Source organism: Cebus imitator, unplaced genomic scaffold (genome assembly GCF_001604975.1).
Source record: "Cebus imitator isolate Cc_AM_T3 unplaced genomic scaffold, Cebus_imitator-1.0 Scaffold635, whole genome shotgun sequence".
Taxonomy (NCBI): domain Eukaryota; kingdom Metazoa; phylum Chordata; class Mammalia; order Primates; family Cebidae; genus Cebus; species Cebus imitator.
The window spans coordinates 187,041-202,561 of record NW_016107950.1 but is presented as its reverse complement, the minus strand read 5'-3'; the positions used below and the strand labels follow the sequence as shown (position 1 = coordinate 202,561).

Genomic DNA, 15,521 nt, shown 5'->3' with positions numbered 1-15,521 from the left:
TTTTAAGTTTTTTTCCCCTTTTAAGTTTACATATAATTTATATACAGAAAAATGAGCAAATCTTAAGTGTAGTGCTCAGCTTGATAAATTTTTACTTATACGCATGCACCCACCATTCAGATCAATGTATAGAACATTTTCGGCACCCTAGGAGTGGGATTGCCAGGAGGCTCTCTCAAGCCTCTTTTCATGCAGTACCTTTGCACTGCCCGCCAACCTCTGCTAGGTTGGAATGCAGTGTCTTGATTATATCCTCCTGCCTCTGCCTCCCAAAGCTCTGAGATTACAGGCATGAGCCACTTCACCTGGCCAACATTTTTCCCCCCTCTATTGTCTTAAAAAGAAAACAAACAAAACAAAACACCCAACTTTTCACTTGGAATAATTTTAGACTTACAAAAAAGTTATAAAGATAGTATACCGTTCACACAATTTCACCTACTGTTAACATATTACATAACCATTATACATTCATCAAAACTAAAAACTGCAATTACCTAAACTTGAACTTTCATTTGAAGTTTATAACCTATCTACATCACCAGGTCGCATATGACAGTTTCTCGGTTTTTTTCTTGCTTTTGAATACCTTGATAGTTTGAGGAGTACTGGTGAGGTGTTTTGAGGAATAGCTCACAATGAGATTTGTCTTTCACTCGGACTGAGGTCACGGTTTTTTCATCACATCACGTCAACGGCAAATGGAGTGACGAATCACTTTGATTTTCATGTTGGTCACTTGTCAGGTGCCTCCGCTGTGAAATTACAGCTCTCTTTCCACACTGTACTCTTGGAAAGGGCGTCCCCAGGCGCAGGCCACACTCGGGGTAGAGGGTGGATTACTACACCCCTCTGGGTGAGGTATTATTAGAATTCCTCTGCAAGGAAGATTATCCCTTCTCCCTCATTTATTTACTCGTGTGTTTGTATCAGCACGGGCTCTGGGATGATTGATACTCTAGGTTATAACTCAATGCAAGGTACTTTATTTTGCTGCTCAAATTGTCCGAGGCGTGGCCCCAGGAGCTCTCAGGATAGTTCCCTGCGCCCTTGGACGCCCCGTCCTTCTGTTTTTTGAGCAACTCTAGCTTCTGGCCTACCAGACGCTCCCGGCTCAGCTGGCGCTTTCTGCGCCCGGGTCCTAGAGTCGCCCAATTCTCTCAGGAGTTTTGGTCCTATTTTTAGAGAGCGATATTTAGAAACCAAGATCAGGGTGCTAACAATCGTTTTATTTTTTAAAGGCAGGACCTCACTCTGTAACACTTCCTTTCAGTGGAAGCGCAGACCTCCGGGGATCCCTACGCCCCCTGCCTTCTCCCGTCCCGTTTCTCTGGGAAACCACCCAGACTCCCCGCTGCACCAGCCGCCGCCCGCCGCGCATGCGCGCCGCGACGTGACGTCAGAGCGGCGGCCAGGACGCCGAACGTGCGGCTGCTGAGGGCGAGGAACCGCCGCGGCGTCGTAGCGTTCTCCACTCTGGTTCGCAGGTGAGGGTCCGGGTTGGGTCCGGGCTACTCTAGCCCCTTCCCCTCCTGCCCGCGCCCCTCCAGATTCTCCCTCAGAGCCGCCCAGTCTCGCGCCCCTCCGAGGGGACCCGCTTCGCGCCACCTCTCCGGCGTCCCCACTCCCCAACTTCCCCTGAGGCGCCTGGCCGCAGGTCCTCCGGCCTCCCGGCGCCCTGACCCGCCCCCGTCCCCGGGTCTGCCGTCTGAGCCTCCCGTGGAGCCGCCCAGCCGCAGGCCCTCCCTGCCGGCCCTCACCTCCCCCGCCCCGCTCCGCTCGCTACCCGGGCGTCCCCTGCCCCCGGCCCCGCGGACTCCCCCTTTCGCGACTGCCGCCCCCGCCTTGCACACTTTCCGGCCGCTCGGGAGTGTCCTACAGGTCTGCCTGGCGGGACCTGCCGCGGCCCCGCCGCCTGGGCTCTTTCGGCGCCCGATCTGCTCCAGGGAACTTGCCTTCACGGTTCTGCGCAGAAGTCTCCGCGCTCCTTAAGTCCTGAGGGGCACTGAGGCTTTACCCTCGCGGCGCGGCCCTCCGCCGCCGCGCTTCTCCTGCTCGGCCTGGCAGTGTCTTCGGTGTACGTTATGTTACACACCTGTCTTCATGTTTGTTGCTCTTACTCAGCTAGGTTGAAAACTCCGGAGGTGAGGGATTTTTATTTCGCGTTAGCATAGAGATTCCCCGCCCCCCCCCCCTTAAATCTCAAATGCAGATCGGTTCACACTAGAAAAGGCTTCATAAATGAGCGAATAGTAAATTTACGATGTTTCAGGGTGGGTGGAGGAAACGAATGAAGTGGAGCGGTCACTTAAAAATTTAGGGGAACATGGTTAATTCAAAATGATACTGACTCATGGTCTCAGCCTTTAAATTTTTAGTGCTTAGTAAAGGGTGGAACCACCGCTGAGGGAGGAGGGCTGACAGCTAAGGGGGGGGGCGATATTTCAAGGTCTTCTGTGGCCTTTGGTAGAACCAGTGCCAATGCAGGAAGTGACTTGTCCGAAGTCACATGAGGAATTAGAACCCTAGCAGGCACTGCCAACCGCCTGTTTAGTATGGCCCTCAATATTTGTTGAATACACGTGACCAAAACATGTATGCACAGACACAGTTGTGCACCTGTGCCCGCGCAGTGGGTGTGACTGCCTAAGGACCTGTGGGTGTGTGGGAATACTGCTGTGACCGGTTCAGTTTTGGTGCTCAGGACTGTTCCTAGGTCCAGAAAGTTCCTAACCCTGGGCTGCTTGGCTGGATATTGTCTGGGCTTCCCTCGTGCCTGGTGTTTACTCTGTGGTGGTATCTCTTTACTCGACTTACATGCTGCTCTCCTGCAGCGTTTCCCTGGTAGACAGCATGGTGTTTGGCATTTCGTAGGTGGTCGGTAAATGCTTACTGAAGAAGGCTGCAGAACAGAACTCAGAGCCTGACAGCACTTTTTTGCTAGCATTATATTTTAAAGGCATTGGTACCTTCTGTAAGTAAATTTCCCGATAGTCTCAAGGACTGAGTTAATAAATGTGTACAGCAGTGGTAGAGAAAGGACAGATACTCTTGTGGTGGTACTCCTTGGGAAGGTGGAGGTTTCTCTCAGCTCTTTCCAAAAGCTTTGCTTATGCTTCTCAGCTTGCATTAATATTTTTCTTTCTCCTTTCCTCTGCCTTGTTTCCTACTGTATGTCTCAAGACATTAAAGAATTACCTTATTAATGACAGTAACTACTCCAAACTACAAAACAAATGTTCCCAAAGTGGGGGCTAATTGACCCAGTTGTTTCATTGATTGTATATTTGCTCCCACAGTGGATGATGGAAATGGAAAGTTGGACTTCCTTGCCTCTTTGCTTTCTTGGCCTGTCTGCCATTTGATTACGCTTGTATTAGACTTGTTGTCAAGAAGTGGTTCCCAGCTGGAAATGGCCAATGCCACATAGAAACTGACTTCTACATGATGATGGGTCACCCAACCCTTCTTTCCCTCCTGTTTTGGAATGTACCTGGGACATCTCTTTGACTCTCCATTATTGTCCTTGAAAAACAGAGATGAGTTTTCTTCCTTTTTCATAAGGAAGCCACTTTACAGCTAAAGAGAGCTAGAGAACTGGGATATCCTCAGGAGTTAGTTGTACATAGTTAAACCTGAATTCTAGCTTTTGGAAGAAAATAGAAATGTAGTTGTAGCAGTTCTCACTTGTTTTTTTTTTTTTTTTTAGGTGGAGTTTTGCCCTTGTTTCTTAGGCTCACTGCAACCTCTGCCTCCCGGGTTCAAGGGAGTCTCCTGCCTCTGGCTCCAAGTAGTTGGGGTTGCAGGTGTGTGCCACCATGCCCGGCTAAAATTTTGTATTTTTAGTAGAGATGGGGTTTCACTATGTTGGTCAGGGTGGTCTTGAACTCCTGATCTCAGGTGATCCACCTGCCTTGGCCTCCCAAAGTGCTAGGATTACAGGTGTGAGCCACTGTGACTGGCCAGTTTCACTTTTGGGCCATCTACTACAGGGCTATTTGGACATATCTCCTTTAATTGTCACAATAACCCCATTGGTTATGTGTAAGTAATTGGTTGTGCCTTGTCATTCCGGTAAGAAAACTGAGGCTTAGAGAAGTTCAGAATCTTGCTCAGGGTCATACCAGTGAACAGAAGGCAAAGTAGCCTTCAGGCTTAGAACTCTCAGATTCCAAAGGCAGTATTTTTTGTCCACCTGTTGTCTGTTTCCACTCAGTGCTTTCAAAGAGATAAGGAATCGAAATTTAAAGAAATCTGAATTGTTTAATATGGCTTATATTTTAAAGCTTTGTATAGGGTTTATTATCATAAAAATGTTATTCTGTAGCTAGTTTGCTGGTATTTTATTCTCTAGAGACCAACAGCTAGGGCTAGTGTTTTATCTGATGAGTTTTAGTTTATGCATTCAGTTTTGCTCCAGGAAAGAAATAGTGAAATGTTGAATTTAGTCATGGAGTGGTGTGAAATTCAGCATGCTAAGGCAAACAAATAGAAGTCTTCTAAGCCATTGGAGAAGTCGCTTGATGTTGTGTTTCTTCTAGAACAGGGGTGTCTGATCTTTTGGCTTTCTTGGGCAGCATTGGAAGACGGCCGCATATAAAATACACTAACACTAATGATAGCCATTGCACTAAAAAATACAAGTGCAAAAAATCTCATAGCATTTTAAGAAAGTTTACAGATTTGTGTTGAGCTGCATCAGAGCTGTCTTGGGCTGGGGCCACCAGCTGGACAAGCTCATTCTAGAATGTTTTAGGCAAATTTTGGTTGGGGGGAAAATAAGCAAGTAATAGTAATAATAGTAGTAAATAGTAATAATTGCTGTCATAGCAGCTACCATTTATCAAGTTCTAGTAACTGTGAGGCACCATGCCAAATACTTACGTATTATTTCACCCAATTTTCCAAACATCATTTTATAGATCAGAAAACTAGACTTGGAAAAGTAACTTGCCCAATTGAGTCAGGATTTGAACATAGGTCTTTTGACTCTAAAGCTTATACCCAAACACTAGGTTCCATGAATTTTCAAAAGTATATGATGGGCTGGCCGCAGTGGCTTACACCTGTAATCCCAGAACTTTGGGAGGCTGAGGTGGAAGAATCCCTTGAGCTCAGGAGTTTGAGACCAGCTTGGGCAACATAGTGAGATTTCATCTCTACAAAAGCAAAACAAACTGTGATCAAAATCATACTTTTATGATATTTGATTGCTAAAGATACTCTGTAAATTTCTCTCCCCAATTTAAAAACAAAAGCAGAGCACTGTTAGAAGGTTCAAGTAGGTAGATTAATCTAGGTTGGTTTTATGTTTTGATATAGTTGAAGTTTTGTTATAGTTTTGGTTTAGGTTATTACTTACATGTTTACATTTATCAAAATAATACATGTACTTAGATTGAAAGACCAAATAGTTTGGGCGCAGGGGCTCCTGCCTGTAATCTCAGCACTTTGGGAAGTCAAGGCAGGTGGGTCACCTGAGGTCAGGAGTTCTACACCAGCCTGACCAACATGGCGAGACCTTGTCCTACTAAAAATACAAAAATTAGCTCGGGGAAGTGGCAGGTGCCTATAATCCCAGCTCCTTGGGGGGCGGAGATTGCGGTGAGCTGAGATCGTGCCATTGGTCTCCAAAAAAAAAAATAGTACTTTAAACCTTAGAATTAAAAAAAAATCAATGTTTTACCTACCGACTTTTTTTTTAAACTATAGGCAACTAGAGGCAGAATGTTTTTTCCGAGGTACTGCAAGGAAAAATTAGCATTCAGACAAAATTTTTCTCAGCAAAGCAATTTTCCTTTCTGAAGAAAGGGTGCTCTCATTAGCCATCTTGCCATGAGGGTACAATGAACAAAGGAAAGGCAGACATATTTATTCCTTACGCATTGGGTCCTTATTTCTGTGTCTGATCTCTGTTGGTTGGAGCCAGACCTCACAATCTAAACTGAACCTGATTGGCTAACAACTGAAAACTTTTCTAGGCTGGGTGCAGTGGCTCATGCCTGTAATCCTAGCACTTAGGGTGGCCCAGGTGAGTTGATCATGAGGTCAAGAGATCGAGACCATCCTGGCCAACATGGTGAAACCCCGTCACTACTAAAAATATTTTAAAAATTAGCTGGGCATGGTGGTGCACACCTGTAGTCCCAGGTACTCGGCAGTCTGAGGTAGGAGAATCAGTTGAACCTAGGAAGCAGAGGTTGTGGTGAACCGAGAACACACCATTGCACTCCTGCCTCGGCCTCCCAAAGTGCTGGGATTACAGGCGTGAGCCACCCCACCCGGCCTGTAGAAGACTTTTACTGCCTTGTAAAACCCCTTAATTCACCAGGGAGTCAAAAACTTGCAAAAAATTTGTCAGTTACTTTTTTCCCCTCTGTAGTACTTGGTCCTGCTCCAATCTGGACTGTTTTTTTATCCGCCCAAGTCCTTCTTCACAGATGTTTGTCTGGGAATTTCTCCCCTGCCAGCCAAAGACAGAGTCTTACTCTTGTTGCTCAGGCTGGAGTGCAGTGACATGATTATTCATGGCTCACTGTGCTTCAACATCCTGGGCTCCAGTGATCTTCCCACCTCAGACTCCTGAGTAGCTGGGACTACAGGCGTGTGCTACTATGTTCAGCTTATTTCTTATTTTTTTGTAGAGATAGAGTCTCACTGTGTTGTTTGGGGAGGTCTCAAACTCCTGGGCTGAAACAATTCTCCTGCTTTTGCCTCCCAAAGTGTTGAATTACAGACAAGAGCCACCATGCCTGGCCTTGATTATTAATTTGACTGGGTATGGAATTCTGGCTTGGAAATAATTTTCCCTTAGCATTTTGAAGGTATTGCTCCAGATGTCCTGTGCCTTGCTGATTGTTGATTCTTTATATATGCCTTTTTTTCTCTGGGAGGTTTTTAGGTTCTTTTCTTTGTCCCTTATGTTCCGAAATTTCAGTCATCCTACGTATGGAGGGAGGATCTTTTAAAAGTTATCCTGCTGGACACTCATTGGAGCTTTTGAATCTAGAAATGTGTTGTCCTGTTGTGGGAAATGGTTTTATAGTATTGTTTCTCTGCCCTTTCCGCTGAGGTTTATTTATGAAATTCTCCTATAAGCAGAATTTTTTTTTTTTTTTGAGCCAGAGTCTCATGACGCCCAGGCCGGAGTGCAGTGGTATGATCTCGGTTCACTGCAACCTTTGCCTCCTGGGTTCAAGCCAGTCTCCTGCTTCAGCCTCCCGAGTAGCTGGGACTACAAGCGTGTGCCACCACGCCCAGCGAATTTTTGTATTTTTAGTAGAGATGGGTTTCACCTTATTGGCCAGGCTTGTCTTGAACTCCTGACGCCAAGTGATTCACTTGACCTCCCAAAGTGCTGGGATTAGCAGATGTAAGCCACCACACCCGATCAGCAGAATTTTATATTTGATGCTTATCCTCTAATTTTTAATTTTTTTCCATCTCTTGGGCTTTTTTTTTTAAACTCTTCATTTCAGAGAGATTTCTTCCATCTTGATCTTTTCAACTCTTGTATTGAGTTTTTAATTTTGGTTATTTTAAATTGAGAACTTTGAATATTTCTTTTGTTTTTCTTGTGTTTTTGAGTTTGAGTCTCGCTCTGTCCCCCAGGTTGGTGTGCCGTGGTGCGATCTCGGCTCACTGCAAGCTCTCCCTTCCGGGTTCCAGCTATTCTCCTGCCTTAGCCTCCTGATTAGCAGGGACTACAAGAGCCTGCCACCACGCCTGGCTAATTTTTGTATTTTTAGTAGAGACGGGGTTTCACTAAGTTGGCCAGGCTAGTCTTGAATTCCTTACCTCAAGTGATCCACCCACCTTAGCCTCCCAGTGTTGGGATTACAGGCGTGAACCATCGTGGCTGGCCGAAAATAAAATTTTTTAAGTTTTCTTTTGTACCAAGCATTGTCTTTGATTCTTGTGAAGATTTTTTTTTTCCTTTAAAATTTTATTTTCTTTAATCACAATCTTTTATGGCCTGGATTTTTCTCTGGTGTCTGATTGTGATACATGAATCGTTTATTTGGTCTTTAACCTCATTTCCTGCCTTTCAACTCCTATTTAATACAATCCTTAAAATTTTCAAAATGTTGTCTTTTTGTATGCTAATCATTGATTGATGGCCTGCAGACCTTCTTCAGAATTGGCTCTGGTCACCTGAAACACCCTTGTGGGATTTGAGGGTTGGAACTTTAATTCCTGCCCCCCAGCCTTCCAGGGAGGAGAGAGGGGGTCAGGGTGATGTTGATCATCAACAGCCTGATGGTTTAATCAATTATGCTAATGTAATGAAGGCTCCATAAAAACCCAAAAGGTTCTGGTTTGGAGGTCTTCCAGGATAGCTAAACATGTGGCAGTTCCTGGAGGGAGGGTGGTATGCCTGGAGAGGCCTGAACACTAATACCTTGCCTTATGCATCTGTTCATCTGTGTTCCTTTGTAATACCCTTTATAATAAACTGGTGAATATGTCATTGTTTATCTGAATTTTATGAGCTGCTCTAGCAAATTAATCAAACGCAGGGAGCTGTGGGACTTCTAATAGACGTAAAGAAACTAAAGCGAAAATTACTATGAATAGAGAGTTTATTTAGGCCAGATTTGAGGACAGCAACCTGGGAAGCATAGGTTCAAGTTGCCCTGCCTGAATATATGCTTCTAGTAGCAACAGTTACAAGTGGGATTTTAAAGGGCAAAAATTGGGGCAGTTTCTAAGTTGAATGTAAACTATTGGTTGACTGTATATTGTTTTTTGTATCACATATTCCAGGAACATGAAGAAAATGGGTGAGGGCCAAACTGTGTAACTTGTAGTAAAAGTCTTGGTAATTTATCATCTTGTCTGGAAACTACAGGAAAGGGAAGATTAAAAAGCCTCCGAGTGTCTTTAAACAATTAACCCTGAGCATGAGTGAGGCTGTGGTAACTAAAGACCCATTTTCTAAATTTCGCATGCCTTATGTTCTTCTGATTGTTCTGAGCTACTACTTTTTCTTCTTCTTCTTTTTTGTTTTTTAGAGACATCTGGTTTCCAAGCTGCTTTGCTTCCTCATTGATTTGAAGCTAGTTGGTCACTTGTTCCAGCGGCCTTGACTTGCAGCTAGTGTCTGAAGGGTGGGCAGTTTTATGGGACTGAGCCCTCAACCTGTGGGATCTGATGCTATATCCAGGTAGATAGTGTGACAGTTGAATTACTGGACACCTAGTTGGTGTTTGCTGCAGAATTTATTTTTATTTTTACTTTTGAGACTGGGTTTCACTCTTGCCCAGGTCAGAATGTAGTGGCATGATCACGGCTCACTGCAGCCTCCCCATCCCAGGCTCAAGTGGTCTTCCCACCTCAGTTCCCCAGTAGCTGAGACTACAGTGTGCGCCACCACGCCCCACTAATTTTTGTATTTATGGGGTTTCACCATGTTGCCCAAGCTGGTCTCAAACTCCTGAGGTCAAGTTTTCCCCCTGCATCTTGGCCTCCTAAAGTGTTGGGGTTACAGATGCTTGACACCATGCATGGGCCTGCCACATAACTGATTGCTTGCTTGGTGTATGGGGAGAAACCCTCACACATTTGGTCATAGAAGACTTCTGTATTGATTGTTGCAATGAGAGAGCAGAGGAAAACCAGTGTTTTTTCCACTCAGACTGATGATGCTTGCTCTGTATTCCTATTTAAGAGAGGAACTGAAAAGCTGGTTGGAAGTCTGTGTGTTTGCTTCACGTCTATCTCTTGATGAGCTTCCCTGGAGAGTGTTAGTCAAAGATTGGCTTTTTCATTGCAGAACACCCGGTTGTCAGTATCAGTGAGCCTTTCCTCTTGGGACTGTGCCTTTGCTCAGAGCTAGTAAGTAAGGGAAGTAAGGAGGAAGATGGAGAATTTGACTTTCACCTAGTATATGTCCATTCTAAGTGTGACCTGTTACTCTTGAGTTGTGTGTGGTGTGGTCACGCCCAAAGTGTCATCTTCAGGATCAGGGAAGGTCGCTGTCTGCGTGGGTAAGGTGCCTAGTGACCCTTTTAAAGACTTCCAATTAATTCTCTTGATTTTGTCCCCCACCTTTAGAATTATCTCTTACATCCAGTTTGTCAGTCTTTCTATTTTTATGTGGCAGGAGTTGGCTTGCTTTGTTTTGGCTTCTATTAACATATGACAAAGCAGAGGTGGCCATATTTTATGTTAGTTGCCACTTGTCTGGTTCACTTAGAACCTTCAAAATGTTGTTGTGTCTCATCTGCTTTTGTCTGCTGCTGTTCTCTGTGGATTTATGCCTTGTTTTATCCTTAACTCTCATTTTTGTTGCAATTTCAGGAGGGAGTGGAGTTAGCTGTCTGTGCTTTTTATAATTCATCATTAACATTGGAAATTGCAAAGCAATTGCCAGCATGTCAAGCTTCATATTACTGGTTTGTCTTTTCCTTTCCTTTCCCCTTTCCTCTTTCCCCTTTTCCCTTTCATTTCTTTTCCTTCTTATAGCATTTCACTCTCACTGAAGCTGGAGTGAAGTGGTGTGATATTATCTCCCTGCAACCTCCACTCCCCGAGTTCAAGCGATTCTTCTGCCTCAGTCTCCTGAGTAGCTGGGATTACAGGCACCCGCCACAACACTGCTAGTTTTGTGTTTTTAGTAGAGACAGGGTTTCACCATGTTGGCTAGGCTGGTCTCGAACTCCTGACCTTGGGTGATCTGCCTGCCTCAGCCTCCCAAAGTGCTGGGATTACAGACATGAGCCACTGCCTAGCTTGTTGTTTCTTTTGTCATGGATCCATGTTTCAATGTCACGCTTGTGTCATCTCCCTTTTAAAATAACTCCCCCTGAATTGCAGTGTGTAGTGACAAGAAATATGAATTATCTAGACAAACATAAGGAAAGAAAAGAATGGAAAGATGGATGTTTAAAGTCTGCCTCTTTTTGTTTTTCCCTGTGAGCCTTGGGACCTATGTAACCTTCAGGCAGGGCAGGCCAGCCATATCAGGACCAGGAATTGGTCTAGCTTGATGGGGAGGTGGAGGGAAGGGGACGCCTGTGAAGTAGTGACATGTAAGTCTCTGGAAGGCTGAAGGCACATTGGTTGAGTGACAGTGTCCACGCCTCTGCTTTGTGAGCAAGATTCAGGATACAGTGGAAGAACCTGGCAGGGGACACACTGTAGATAGAAAGGGTTCGCTGCAGTCCAGTTCAGGGGAGTTGGGTCATTTAGGGAGAGGATGAGTATGACGACTTATTTAAGGACTTGTTTCCCTTGGTGTTTCTTATTTATCCTGCCCACATGGAGGGGTCTGGGCTGTGCTACATGCTACTTTTGGACTGGGAGCTAGAGGCAAGGGTGGGTTGCTGCCAGTGGTGGAAACTGGTGAGGCAAGTAATGTTCCCAGTGGTGGTGGTGGTGGTATCAGCTTGGTGACCGACAGATAGGAGAGGCCAGTTAACACAGACAAAGGATACACGTCTTTTTAATGGAGACGAAGAGCATAGCTGCCAAGGTGACAAAATGCCCAGCCTCGGTCCCCCAAGATGCCTTGTGGCTGATAATACTGTCTGATCCAGGTGAAGGTACCACAGGTACCTTAGGAGGCTCTCAGTGTCGTAGAACTTTTATTATATATCCCCTTATTTTCTTCTGAGTTCTGGAGATTGGTGTGTAAGTGCTTGCCCAGCTGTGCAAGTCACTAAAAGCAGTGTATTCCTGCAACATATTCCTTACTGTGTTGAATCCATGATTGGTTTCCCCACAGCCATTTCTCTCCAGCAGCTTGAGTTTAGGCAGGCTTGAAGCCTGCTCCTGCAGTCTCCCCTGCTATCCAGGTTTCAGTACACATGAGCTCTCAACTCAGAAGTCTAGTCTTTTGTCTTAAAAGGGAAATCCCGATATTAGGTAGTAAATGCAACAAATATCCCCTACAATTAACATAGTAACCATTTGAATTATCCAATGAGGGAATATAATCAAAGTGTTTAAAAGTTTTTCAAGTGTTTATCACAATTATCAAAGTGTTTCAAGTGTTTCAACCTTTTTTGTTTGTTCGTTTGTTTTAAATCAGTCCCCCTGTCCTCAATTGTGTGAAATTGAACTCATATTGGAAGGTGTATTAGTTTGTTCTTAAGCTGCTAATAAAGACATACCTGAGACTGGGTAATTTATAAAGGGAAGAGTTTTAATTGACTCAGCAGTTCTAGATTGCTGGGGAGGCCTCACAATCATGGCGGAAGGCAAGTGAGGAGCAAAGTTATGTTTTACATGGCAGTAGGCAGGAGAGCTTGTGCAAGGAAACTCCCATTTATTAAACCATCAGAACTAGTGAGACTTGATACCATCAGAACAGTATGGGGGAAACTGCTTCCATGATTCAATTATCTCCACCTGGCCCCACCCTTGACACATGGGAATTACTGCAATTTAAGGTGAGATTTGGGTGGGGATACAGCCAAACCATATCATTCCACCCAGACCCCTCCCAGGTCTCATGTCCTCACATTTCAAAATCAATCATGCCTTCCCAACAGTTCCCCAAAGTCTTAACTAATTTTAGCATTAACTCAAAAGTCCATGGTCCAAAGTCTCATCTGAGATAAGGCAGGTCTCTTCAGCCTCTGAGCCTGTAAAATCAAAAGTAAGTTAGTTACTTCCTTGATACTGTTGGGGTGTAGGCATTGAGTAAGTACACCTGTTCCGAATGGGAGAAATTGGCCAAAACTAAGGGACTGCAGTTCCCATGCAAGTCTGAAATCCAATGGAGCAGTGATGTCTTAAAGCCAAAATGATCTCCTTTGACTTCATGTCTCACATCTAGGTCATGCTGATGCAAAAGGTGGGCTCCCATGGCCTTGGGCAGCTCATTGTCTTGGTGATTAACATTGGGCTTCTTGTCACTTAATGCAAATTTCTGCAGCAGGGTCGAATTTCTCCCAGAAAATGGGATTTTCTTTTCTATTGCATCATCAGCCTGCAAATTTTCCAGACTTCTATGCTCTGCTTCCTCTCAAATGCTTTGCTGCTTAGAAATTTCTTTCTCTAGATTCCCTAAATAATTTCTCTCAAGTTCAAACTTCTACAGATCTCTAGGACAGCAACGAAATACCACCAGTCTCTTTGCATAGCAGCAGTGACCTTTATTCCAGTTCCCCACAAGTTCCTCATCTCCATCTGAGACCACTTCAGCCTGGACTTTATTGTCCATATCACTATGAGCATTTTGGTTAAAGCCACTCAACAAGTCTCTGAAGTTCCAAACTTTCCCACCTCTTCCCGTCTTCTTCTGAGCCCTCCAGACTGTTCCAACTTCCATATTTTCAGGTATCTTTATAATAGCATTCTGCTGTACCAGTACCAATTTTCTGTAATACTCTGTTCTTATGCTGCTAATAAAGATATACCCAAGACTGGGTAATTTATAAAGGAAGTAGGTTTAATTGACTCACAGTTCCACATGGCTAGGGAGGCCTCACAATTATGGTGGAAGGCACATGATGAGCAAAGTCATGTCTTTCATGGTGGCAGGCAAGAGAACTTATGTGCGGAACTCCCATTTATAAAGCCATCAGATCTTGTGAGACTTATTCATTACCATGAGAACTGTATGGGAGAAACTGCCCCCATGATTCAGTTATCTTCACCTGGCCTCACTGTTGACACATGGAGATTATTACAATTCAGGGCGATTTGTGTGGGAATACAGCCAAACCATTATCAGAAGGTGTGTCTTTTCTCTAATACATTCTACTGTCATATATCTCATTTTAATCATCTTAAACCCAGGATGCCTTTCAGCCTTAGTTGGTTGTAATGAGCTGTAATTTTTCCTTTGAATTTGACACTTGTGTCACAGTTTGGCTGTTAGATGCTCTTTCTTAAGCTGGGTGGCTTCTTGATGCTTTCTGAAGGCACTTTTGAAAGCATCTTTCCTTTTGGTAATAAGATATCTTAGATACCTCTTGACATATCCTGCCTATAAACTGTAAGTAGCTCATTTTCAAAGAGTGCTGGCTTGTTTTAGAGGAGACTAGTGTTAGAGATAAAAATCTGGGCTGTGGGAGGTACATGAGATTGTTCCACAGAATGAGGAGAGATAGACAGTATGACACGAGATAAGAAGCTACTTAAGTCAGCAGAGGAATTGAGCTTTTAAAAAGTCATGGGTTTCTGTTGCTAATTCCAGTTTAACTTCTTTTCTGTCTCATAATCTGATTTCCCTTTTCTCTAAGAGTTTTGAGTTATTTTATTTAGGAACACCAAAGGTATGTTTATAATGGCCTCTAGATGTAGACATTTCCATTTCTTTTTTCTTTTTGAATCTTACTCAGGTGGCCTGAATTGATTCCCAATTCTGCTGTTCAGTTTCTCCTTGTTGCCATTCTTTGAGACTCAACTACCTGAAAAGTAAGAGAAATCCAGGTCCACCTCAAGGAAACACCAAAGAAAACATAGGCACAACATTCGTTGTGTTAGTCTATTCTCACACTCCTACAAAGAACTACCTAAGACTGGGTAATTTATGAAGAAAAGAGGTTTAATTGACTTAAGAGTTCTGCAGACTGTACAGGAGGCATGGCTGAGGAGGCCTCAGGAAACTTACAATCATAGTAGAAGGTGAAGGGGAAGCAGGCATGTCTTCATATGGCAGCAGGAGAGTGAACTTACAGACAACGAGCTCTCCTGAGAACACTATCACAAGACCAGCATCGGGGATAGCCACTCCCATGATCCAGTCACCTCCCACCAGGCCCCTCTGCCAACACTGGGGATTACAATTCAACATGAGATTTTGGGTTGGGGACACAGAGCCAAACCATGTCATTTGGTAAATCAGATGTTGACCCATACAATTAGTACATAATACTCAGAGATACCAGGAAATCCCTGGGTCCTTAAAGTTTCCCATAAAACTCTCTTTTAACTCTTTATCTTCATGCTGCTGATCTTACAGCATGTAGGATTGTTGGGCTCAGATTCTTAAGGGCCTTTGAATAAATGAAGCTGTTCTTAATCTCAGTGTTACACTGGTCTGACATTTTAACCATTAAGAGTGATAGCAGGCTGGGCGCAGTGGCTCATACTTATAATCCCAGCACTTTGAGAGGCCATGGCAGGCAGATCACTTGAGGTTGGGAGTTTGAGACCACCCTGGCCAACATGGTGAAAGTCTGTCTCCACTAAAAATAACAAAAATTAGCTGGGTGTGGTGATGCTTGTAATCCCAGCTACTTGGGAGGCTGAGGCACTAGAATCACTTGAACCTGGGAGGCGGAGGTTGCATTGAGCATAGATAGTGCCACTGCACTCCAGCCTGGGTGACAGAGTGAAACTCTGTCTAAAAAAAAAAAAAAAAGATAGCAAATGTAGCTAAATTAATATCAAGAACGATTAGAAGGCTAGCACGGTGGTTCACACCTGTAATTTCAGCACTTTGGGAGGCTGAGGCCGGTGGATCACTTGAGGTCAGGAGTTTGAGACCAGCCTGGCCAACAAGGGGAAATCCTGTCTCTACTAAAAATAGAAAAGTTAGCTGGGTGTGGTGGCACACACCTGTA

At 44.3% G+C, this 15,521-nt stretch overlaps 1 protein-coding gene across 9 annotated transcripts in view; it reads left to right on the top strand.

The window, feature by feature from the left end:
* The first annotated feature begins 1,372 nt into the window (after positions 1 to 1,372).
* Positions 1,373 to 15,521, top strand: part of PLEKHB2 (pleckstrin homology domain containing B2) — a 46,968-nt gene continuing 32,819 nt past the window's right edge. For 6 of the 9 annotated variants that reach the window (XM_017517532.2, XM_017517529.2, XM_017517531.2 and 3 more), the window contains exon 1: positions 1,373 to 1,487. The gene's annotated coding sequence lies outside the window, so the exon portion shown is untranslated. The remainder of the gene's footprint in view (positions 1,488 to 15,521) is intronic. The other 3 variants (XM_017517533.2, XM_017517534.2, XM_017517535.2) reach the window with 3 other exon arrangements.